At 36.0% G+C, this 10,850-nt stretch overlaps 1 pseudogene; it reads left to right on the forward strand.

Moving 5' to 3' along the window:
• Positions 1-346: 346 nt before the first annotated feature.
• LOC121016707 (olfactory receptor 2G3-like) lies at positions 347-1,269 on the forward strand (annotated as a pseudogene).
• The last annotated feature ends 9,581 nt before the right edge of the window (positions 1,270-10,850 follow it).

Genomic DNA, 10,850 nt, shown 5'->3' on the forward strand with positions numbered 1-10,850 from the left:
GCTGCAACATATCTGAGGTCCTTAGCTAGGTTCAGAATGAAAATCTCTGTTTTCAATTTTCAAACTAGGGGAGATATGTGCATATTTGAAGGCAAAGTAAAGAAATGGAGAAGACAAGTTTCCAGATAGTGTAGATACATAAAATGAACAAATGAAAAAAAAATTCTAAGGAAGGCAGGAAGAAGATATTAACGTAAGCATAAGAGAGAGTTAAGAGTTTAAATTTTCAGTGATCATTTATGGTTCAGAGAGGGATGTGCTCTCTTTGCGTCTTTTAGGTTGGAACCTAGGAAAGATGATGAGAGTATATATAGATTTCTATTCTGTCTAACTGCAATGAAAAGTAATGGTTATTCCTAATGTCAGCTCCTTTGATGGATTTTTCCTGTTGGGCTTCTCTGAGCAACCTCTGTTAAAGATGACCCTTTTTGTTATCAACCTGTTTTTCTACTTGTTGACTCTGCTTGGCAATATTGCCATCATTATATTGGCTCATCTGGATCCCCAGCTCCACACCCCAATGTATTTTTTCTTCACTCACTTGTCTTTAATGGACCTCTGCTACACCACCAGCACAGTTCCCCAGCTGCTGTTTAACCTGCAGGGTCCAGAAAAGACAATAACCTATGGAGGCTGTGTTGGTCCGCTGTATGTGTCCTTGGCAATGGGTTCCACAGAATGCATTCTCCTTGCAGTCATGGCTGTTGGCCGCTATGTGGCAGTATGCTGGCCTTTGCACTACACCGTTCCCATGCATCCACGCATCAGTTGGCAAATGGTGGCCATAACCTGGCTGACCGACTTGGTTAGCTCACTGGTGCAGACTGTGCTCATCGCACAGGTTCCTCTTTGTGGAAGGAATGTTATAGACCATATCTTCTGGGAAGTACCAGTTGTCCTCAAACTTGCTTGCGTGGATACCACATTTAATCAGATGGAACTCTTCCTGGTTAGTGCATTTTTACCGCTGGTGCCTCTCTCATTCTTATTTCCTACATCTGCATTGCTCAGGCTATGTGGAAGATCCAGTCGCATGAAGGCCGCCAAAAGGCCCTTGGGACTTGCTCTTCACATTTGGTGGTGGTGTTTCTCTTGTATGGCACTGCTATGGCCACTTATCTGCAGCCCACTGCAGCCAGCTCCCAGGACCAGGACAAGTTCATGGCCTTGCTCTATTGAATTGTCACTCCAACTCTAAATCCTTTCATCTACACATTACATAATAAAGACATGAAAGGGGCACTGAGGAAGATGATAGGGAAAGATTAAAGAAAAAGGAATTTGAAGAGATGATGGAAACTGGAGAATTGCTTAATGGAAGCAAACCATGATATGCTTTTAATTCTGAAGAAATGGTAAAGTTTATTTTATTTCTGAGTAGCCAAACTCCTGTGTCAGTATGTATTTTATCATGTTATTATATTTTTATAGCTTACTTACAAGGATTAGGTAAATGAGAAGTTTAGCTACTGATCATCTGTCTTCACTCTACCAATGACTAGCTACATGACAATGGTTAACTCATGTAGTTTCTCTTACTGTCATTATTATTTTCAGTGGGTATGAAAATACCCATCCTATAGAGTTGAGAGGCTATTGTGAAAATGGAGTTAGATAAAGTAATGTTTTATAGCCTGAAAATGTGAAAAAAGAATTTCTGAATATAATTTGGTGATTACTCTTAGTTTCAGACTGTTTATTTAGAATGTACAAAATCCAAGTTCATAGGTATCTTACAGGGCATCTGGCCTCATTTATCTAGTATACAAATCCCTATCAAGTACTTTTGAGTAGTGGTCCTTCAAAATTGTTTCAATATTCCCACAAAATGTGTTTTATCCCAAGGTAATACTCCACATTTTGAAATATATACTCATTATATTGTTGTTTAAATTAGATTAAGCTAGAAATTTGCCTTTCTACTAATTCAACCTTATTGATTTGGGATTTGGCCTATAGACCCAGAAAAAAAAAAATCCTTTGACAATATAATCTTCCCTTCACCTAAATATTTTCAACATGTGGAATAGACCACAAGTTTTCCTCAATTTACAGTGGGATTATACCATAATAAATCCACCATAAATTTAAAATATTTTAAGTAAAAAATATATTTTATACGTCTAATTTATCAGACATCATAGCTTAGCCTAACCTACCTTAAGCAAACTCAGAATACTTATAATAGCATACAGTTGGGAAAAATCATCTAGAACAAAGCCCATTTTATAATAAAGTATTAATTATTTCATGCAGTTTATTGAATAATACACTGAATGTGAAAAACAGAATGGTTGCATGGGTACAGAATGGTTGTAAGTGTATCAGTTATTTACCTTTGTGATCACATGGCTGACTGGGAGCTGCACCTTGGCTTGTTCTTGCTGCCCAGCATCATGAGAGTATTGCACCACATATTGCTATCCTGACAAAAGATCAAAACTTAAAAGTATGATTTCTACTGAATGCATATCATTTTTGCACCATTGTAATGTTAAACAATTGTAAATCAAATCATTGTAAGTCAAAGACTGCCTTTGTGTGGTGTACAGCTTCTTTGAATGAATGCATAATTATTTCAACTATTTCTTTGGTACCATGATGCCAGCTCTCTTCACAATAGTGGTACTTATTTTTTAAATAAAAAAAATTTGGGGCGCCTGGGTGGCGCAGTCGGTTAGGCGTCCGACTTCAGCCAGGTCACGATCTCGCGGTCTGTGAGTTCGAGCCCCGCGTCAGGCTCTGGGCTGATGGCTCAGAGCCTGGAGCCTGTTTCCGATTCTGTGTCTCCCTCTCTCTCTGCCCCTCCCCCGTTCATGCTCTGTCTCTCTCTGTCCCAAAAATAAATAAACGTTGAAAAAAAAATTTTTTTTTAAATAAAAAAAATTTAATTAAAGATTTTTAAAAATCTGCTTCAACAAATCAACTTTGTTGATCAAGTTGATTTATATGGATATAGTAAGGTGGGCTGAATTTGTATTTCACATTCCATAAATATATTTTGCTAAAAGCCAACCTGATTTAAAAATTGGGAGGTTACCTTCTAGTTAATTCCTGTAGGGATTCCTCTCACTCTTTGTAAAAAGGAAAATGGCTATAATATCACTGAAGGCAATAGGCTGCCACATCTACTAAGACATAAGTAGTGGGAATTATGAATTACATCCTTACTCCACAGGTGTAGTACTTTCAGGACTATTTATAGCTCAGAAGCCTACACATCTTACTGAAGTCCTTTTCTCACTTTTCCATCAAGTATTTTTTCTCACTATAGGAATCATTATATTATGTCCCTGTAAAATACAATAAAACAAGAAAAAATATGTTTCTGCTTGACTGCCTCGACCAGAAACAAAAGAGACATCTGTGAATCCTCTCCTCTCTCACTTTCTATATCAAATTAGTCATTATATCCATGGATATGTCTCCTTAATGCCCCTCAAATTAGTTTTCCATCATTTCTATTCTAACTTAAAAGAGAATGTCATTTGCTTACAATAGGCTGCATAAATACTTGTTGGATAATTGAATCAATCAAATAAATAATGATTAGGTTAGGTTTAGTAAATTGGTTAGGTAACAATCCCATATTAAGCATAAATATTTATATAACAGTGCTACATTAAGCAGATTCCTTATATACCAGCAATAACAAGTAAGGTGTAAAATTCAGTTAAATATTTCATAATTTTGAATTGTTCATTAACTGTGTTTTCTCCTAGCTTATATTGACCAGGGCCATTCAAAGAGTCTTTAGTAGAATCAGTAATGGCAGGCAGTCTTTTTTCTTTCTTTTCTTTTTTTTTTTTTTTTGTAGTCTTAAAAGGAATGTCTTCCAGTTTTTTTCACTAAATATATTATTAAAATTGGTTTTGGTATATAATTCTTAATAGATACAAGGATATCCATTTCATTTCTGATTTTCTGAGATTTAAAAAAAATCACAAATTCCTGGTGAATTGTACCAAATGTTTTTTTCTGCACTTACTTTAAAAATTATATGAAAAATTTTAATTAAGGCTATTATTCTAATGAATAGTATTATTATATTTACAGAAATTGACTTATCTTTGCAAAACTGGTATAAAGTCTTAATAATTTTAAAATGTTTACTTGGATTTCATAATTGTTTCATTTATGTATTTTCAGTCAATGTTAATAAGTGCTTATAATTCTTTTGAACTAGTGCTTTTCTAAAATTACAATTCTTTTTTTTCCCCATGGATAGAGGGAGAATGTGTTATGCTAAGCGAAATAAGTCAGTCAGAAAAAGACAATTACCATATGATTTCACTCATATGTGGAATTTAAGAAACAAAACAGATGAATATATGGGAAGGGGGGAATAGGAGAGAGGGAAACAAACAAGGGACTCTTAATGATAGAGAACAAACTGAGGGTTTATGGAGGGAAGAGGTGAGAGATGAGCTAGATGGGTGATGGGTACTAAGGAGGGCACTTGTAATGAACCCTGAGTGTTGTATATAAGTGATAAATCACTGAATTCTACTCCTGAAATCAATATTGCACTGTCTGTTAACAACTAAAGTTTAAATTAAAAAAAAAAAAGATTAAAGTTCATGTTTATCAAACAAAACAAAATAGAAATACAATTCTGATGATCAATGAAGAATACCATAGAACAGTACTTCTGAACTGAACAGAACTTCTGAAGATAATTAAAAAGTAGAAAATAGCAAGAGAGATAGAGAGAGATAGTGAATGCAATGGGGGTTTACAGGCAATGCAAAACTGACAGTACTGAGAGGGACTTACTCCCAGAGGAAGTTGCATTTAATATGAAATCTATAGGGGCACCTTGCTGGCTCAGTCGGTTAAGCATCTGACTTCAGCTCAGGTCATGATCACGCAGTCCATGAGTTCAATCCCTGCATCAGGCTCTGTGCTGACAGCTCAGATCCTGGAGCCTACTTCAGATTATGTGTATCCCTCTTTCTATCTGCCCCTCCCCCACTCATGCTCTGTCTCTCTCACTCTCCAAAATGAATAAATGTTAAAACACTAAAAATATATAAAGCCTATATAGGAGAGTGGAATGAGTTTTGGTGCAAAGAACAGGAAACCTGTGCAATAATTGTTTAAATATAGTTGGGCTATGTTTTTTAGGCAAAAAGTAGTCTGGCAGCTTGGTGGTTCAATGATACCATTAGAAACCATTTAAGTATGGAATGAGGAGGGACTTTACATGTAAGAGAAATCATCCTAGATGGTTTAGATAAAGTGAGTCTAATGAAGATGCTTAACCGACTGAGCCAGCCAGGTGCCCCTATAGATTTCATATACCTACCATTTTGAATGGGAATCTAGAAATACAGAAGGGATAGTGAAACATCCAGAAGTTAGCCTCATGGGGGAGCATGTTCCTCACTGCCTCAAAGACAAATGGAAGGAGAAAGTGTCATCCATGTACAGGAAGACTGACAGTTATAGATGGAGATGCTTTTCACATGCTGTAAGGAAGTAGCTACTCTCAGAGATATAATTAAACAGGGACAAAGTAGGGAGAAATTATCCTGATGGCTTTCATTCCAATTTTTTTCCATGTCTTTCTGGTGTCTTGAATTGCCTAGACTCAGGAACTCCAATTAGAATTCAGCAAGCAAATAATCTGAGCTACATTCCATAAGGATCAGCTTTCCCTGACAGAGAGCAGAGATCAGAGAAGGGTAGGTAATTGATATGAGGCCAAATGGAAAAAAAATTTCCACAGTGGCTGCACGATTTGACATTCCCACCAACAATGCATGAAGATTCCTTTTTCTCCACATTCTCATAAATACTTGTTATTTCCTGTCTTTTTTATTCTAGCAATTCTGACAGTTGTAAAGTGATATCTAACGGTGGTTTCATTTGCATTTCCCAGAGAGGAAGTGGTGGTGAACATCGTTTCATGTGTCTGTATGTCTTTGGAGAAATGTTTCTTCATATTTCTGTTCATTTTTAAATTTGATTATTTGCTTTTTTGGGTGTTGAGTTGTATAAGCTCTTTATATGTTTTGGATACTCACCCTTTCCTATATGTCATATGCAGATGCAGATATCTTCTCCCAATCCATATCTTGCCTTTTAATTTTGTTATTTTCTTCACTCTGCAGAAGCTTATTATTTTGATGAAGTACTAATAGTTCATTTTTGCTTTTGTTTCCCTTGCCTCAGGAGACATATCTAGAGAGAAGTCGCTATCAACAGTATCAAAGAAGTTACTTCCTCTATTCTCTTCAAGGTTTTCATGGTTTCACATTTAGGTCTTTCATACACTTTGAATTTAAAAATTTTTAATGTTTATTTATTTATTTTTGAGAGAGAAGGAGAGCACAAGTGGGGGAGGGGCAGAGAGAGAGAGGATAATACAGAATGTGAAACAGGCTTTAGAGCCTGATGCGGGGCTTGAACCCACGAGCTGTGAGATCATGACCTGAGCTGAAGTCAGATGCTCAACTGACTGAGCCATCTAGGTGCCCCTCATCCATTTTGAATTTATTTTTGTGTATGGTGAAAGAAAGTGGTCCAGTTGTCTTCTTTTGCATGTTGCTGTCTAGTTTTCCCAGCACCATTTGTTGAAGAGAGTATCTTTTTCCCATTGGATATTAAATTGCCCATATAATTGTGGGTCTATTTCTGGGTTTTCTATTCTGTTCTGTTGATCTATGTGTCTATTTTTGTGCCAGTACCATACCGTTTGGATTATACAGCTATAGAATATACCTTCAAGTCTGGAATTGTCATGTCACCAGCTTTTCTATTGGTTATTGAGGGTCTTTTGTGGCTCCATGCAAATTTGAGAATTGTTTATTCTAGTTCTGTGAAAAATTCTGGTGGTATTTTGATAGGGATTGCATTAAATGTGTAGACTGTTTTGGGTATTATAGACATTTTATGAATATTTGTTCTTCCAATCTGTAAGCATAGAAATCTTTCCATTTCTTTATGTCATCTTCAGTTTCTTTCTTCAGCATTTCATACTTTTCCGAGTACAGGTGTTTCACCTGTTTGGTTATGTTTATTCTTAGGTATCTTGTTATTTTGCATGTCATTCTAAATGGGATTGTTTTCTTAATTTCTCTTTCTGCTGCTTCATTATTGATGTATAGAAATGCAATAGATTTCTGTACATTGATTTTGAATCCTGCAACTGTACTGAATTTGTTTATCTGTTCTAGTAGTTTTATTTTTGGTGGAGTCTTTCAGGTTTTCTATATAGAGTATGTCATATGAAAATAGTGAAAGTTCTACTTCTTTACCAGTTTAGAGGGCATTTATTTATTTATTTATTTGATTACTGCAGTTAAGACTTCCACTACTATGTTAAATAAAAGTAGTGTGAGTGGACATCCTTTTCTTGTTTTTTTTTTTTTGTTGTTGTTTTCTGTATCATTTATTTCTGCTCTAGTCTTTATTATTTCCCTTTTTATGCTGGTTTGAGGTTTTGTTTGTTCTTTTTCTAGCTGCTATAGGTGCAAGGGTGGATTATTTTTTTTAAGTTTATTTATTTATTCTAAGAGAGAGAGGGGGAGAGGGAGGAATAACAGAGAGAGAGAGAGAGAGAGAGAGAGTTAGAGAGAGAGAGAGAACACCAAATAGGCTCCACACTGTCAGCATGGAGTCTGATGCAGGGATCAAACTCACAAACTCATGAGATCATGACCTGAGCTGAAACCAAGAGTCAGATGCTTAACGAATTGAGCCACCCAGGCATTCCAAGGGTAGGTTATTTATTTGTGATTTTTCTTTCTTCTTGAGGTAGACCTGTAGTGCTATATGCTTCCCTCTTAGAACAGCTTTTGCTGCATTCCAAAGGTTTGGGACCATTTTATTTTCATTTCTTTCCATGTACTTTTAATTTTTTTTTCTTTATATCCTGATCGACTCATTAATTGTTCAGTAGCATGCTATTTAACCTTCATTTATTTGTTGTCCTTCCAGATTTTTTCTTGTGGTTATTTTCTAGCTTGATAGCATTGTGATCATAAAAGATGCATGGTATGACTTCAATCTTCTGGTATTAGTTGAGGCGGGGTTTTTGGGGTAATATGTGATCTATTCTGGAGAATGTTCTGTGTACACTTGAAAAAAATGTGTATTCTGCTGCTTTGGGATGGAATTTTCTGAATATATCTGTTAAGTCCTCTAGTCCAGTTTGTCATTCAAACCCATTGTTTCCTTGTTAACTTTATGTATAGATGATCTATCCATTGATGTAAGTGGGGTGTTAAAGTCCCTTACTGTTATTGCTTTATTACTGATTCATTCTTTTAAGTTTGTTATTAACTGTCTTATGTATTTGGGTGCTTCTATGTTAGTTCTATGTTGTAGTATTTACAATAATCTTCTTGTTGGATTACCTTTTTTTTTTTTTTAATTTTATACTCCCCTTCTTTGTATCTTGTTACAGTCCTTGTTTTAAAGTCTAATTTTGTCCAATATAAGTATTGCTACTCTGACTTACTTTTTACATGTATTTTTATGATAAGTGTTTCCCCATTCCATCATTTCCAATCTGCATGTGTGTTTAGGTCTAAAATGAGTCTCTTGTGGGCAGCATGCAGATGGGTCTTGCTTTCTTTTTAAAATTCATTTTATCACCTTATGTCTTTTGTTTGGAGTGTTTAGTCCTTTTACTTTCAAAGTAATTATTGAAGATATGTAATTATTGTCATTTTATTATTTGTTTTGTGTTTTTTTCTGAAGATTTTCCCAGATTCTTTCTTGTTTTTCTCTTTCATATTTTGCTGATTGTCTTTGGTGATATATTTTGACTTGTTTCTCTTTATTCTTTGCATATTCTTTGGTGTTTTTCAATATATGGTTATCATTAGGTTTGTATATAAACTCTTCTGCCTATATCAGTCTACGTTAAATTGATGGTAATTTAAGTGGAACCCATTCTTTACTCTTCCTCTTCCCACATTTTATGTATTATTATATTTTATATCCTTGTATTTTTATTTTTATTTATTTTATATCATTTTATTTTGTCAGTTTTTCACTTATTTTTTACAGAAGTATTTAAAATTTTTTTTAACATTTGTTTGTTATTGAGAGACAGAGAGAGACAGAGCATGAGCAGAGGGGGCGCTGAGAGATGGGGAGACACAGAATCCAAAGCAGGCTCCAGGCTCTGAGCTGTCAGCACAGAGCCCAACGTGGGGCTCAAACTCACAAAACCTGAGATCATGACCTGAGCCAAAGTCGGATGCTTAACCGACAGAACCACCCAGGTACCCCACAGAAGTATTTATTTTGACTGTTTTTTTGTTTCATAACTTTATACTGTCACTTTCATCCTCTCTTTTCCACTCAGAGTGGCCTTTAATATTTCTTGCAAGGCTGGTTTAGTGGTCATGAACTTCTTTAGTTTTTCTTTGTCTGGGAAACTCTTTATCTCTCCTATTCTGAATAATAGGCTTACTGGATAGAGTTTTCTTGAATGCAAATTTTTTCACATTCAGCACTTTGAATACATCATGTCATTCCCTTCTGACTTACAAATCTTGTGTTGAGAAATATCCAGCTAGCCGTAATGGTTTTCTCTTATAAGCTCCTATTTTCTTTTGTCTTGCTTCTTTTAAATTTTGATTTATCTCTATATTTTGGCAATTTAATATATCTTGGTAAAGGTATGCTTTTGTTGATTTTGATGGGAGTTCTCTGTGCCCCTTGGATCTGGATATATGTTTCCTTCCTCAGGTTATGGAAGTTTTCACATATTATTTACTCAAATAAATTTTCTTCCTCCTTTTCTCGCTCTTCTGGGACTCCTATAATATGAATGTTATTACATTTGGTGGAGTCACTTAATTCCCTAAGTTTTGAATAGTTCTTTTCTCTCTTTTTCAGCTTGATTACTATCCAGTACTCTATCTTCTAGGCCACTAAATTATTTCAACCTAGTGTTCATTCCATCAAGCATGTCTTTCATTTTGTTTTGTGAGCCCTGTATCTCTGTGTTAAGTATCTCACTCATGTCTTCTACTCTTCTCAAGTCCATTGAGTATCCTGATGATCATTGCTTTAAATTCTCTGTCAAGCTTGTTACTTATATCTGTTTTGCTTAGATCTCTGACCAGGGCCTTGTCCTGTTCTTTAATTTAGGATAATTTTCTCTCTCTACTCATTTTGTCTATCTCTCTGTATCTGTTTGTGTTAATAAAGTCAGCTATGTCTTCTGCTCTTGAAAATAGTGATTTTAGGAAGAAGGGGTCCTGGAATGCCCTCCATTACCATGTGTCCTGTCACCAGAAACTGGAAATTCAGGAGGTATCCTACATGTGTTCTTTATGCCCTACAGTTGTCTCTGAGTCACTTTTCCTTTCAGCGCAGTCATCTGCACTTACTTTTCCCCTGTTTCAGGTTCTGTTTTCTCTTTGTGATATTAGTGGGACCCAGGCATGCCAACTCTTAGGGTGTGCCTAAAGGTGTGCCTGCTGGGGAACTTTGGAGCAAGTCATCAGTGTTAGCAAAGCTTGCATTGGGCCACTAGTCCTCTACTGGGTCTCCTGCTGTGCTGCAGTGGCTGGAGGCTGAACACTAGATTACCTGGTGCATGAGTCTGGGAGTGGCATGTGTTGATGTCTGTGCACCTGGAAGCTGGGTTATATGCATGGATTTAACAAAATTTGTCCTTAACCCAGTGCCCAAAGTATCTGGCTTGGAGTGGTTGAGTCCTTAGGATAACTTGTGGGTGTGACACAGTGCTAGAAGAATAGGTAGCAAATGCTTAAGATATTCTCTCTCTCCCTGTCCCTCTGCCCCTCACCTGCTTGCTGTCTCTCAAAAACAGAACACTACATAACAATAGGGAATAAATCCAAGAAGAGGATATAATAATT

The sequence above is a fragment of the Herpailurus yagouaroundi genome, unplaced genomic scaffold (genome assembly GCF_014898765.1).
Source record: "Herpailurus yagouaroundi ecotype Mexico unplaced genomic scaffold, PumYag 212, whole genome shotgun sequence".
NCBI classification, from domain to species: Eukaryota; Metazoa; Chordata; class Mammalia; order Carnivora; family Felidae; genus Herpailurus; species Herpailurus yagouaroundi.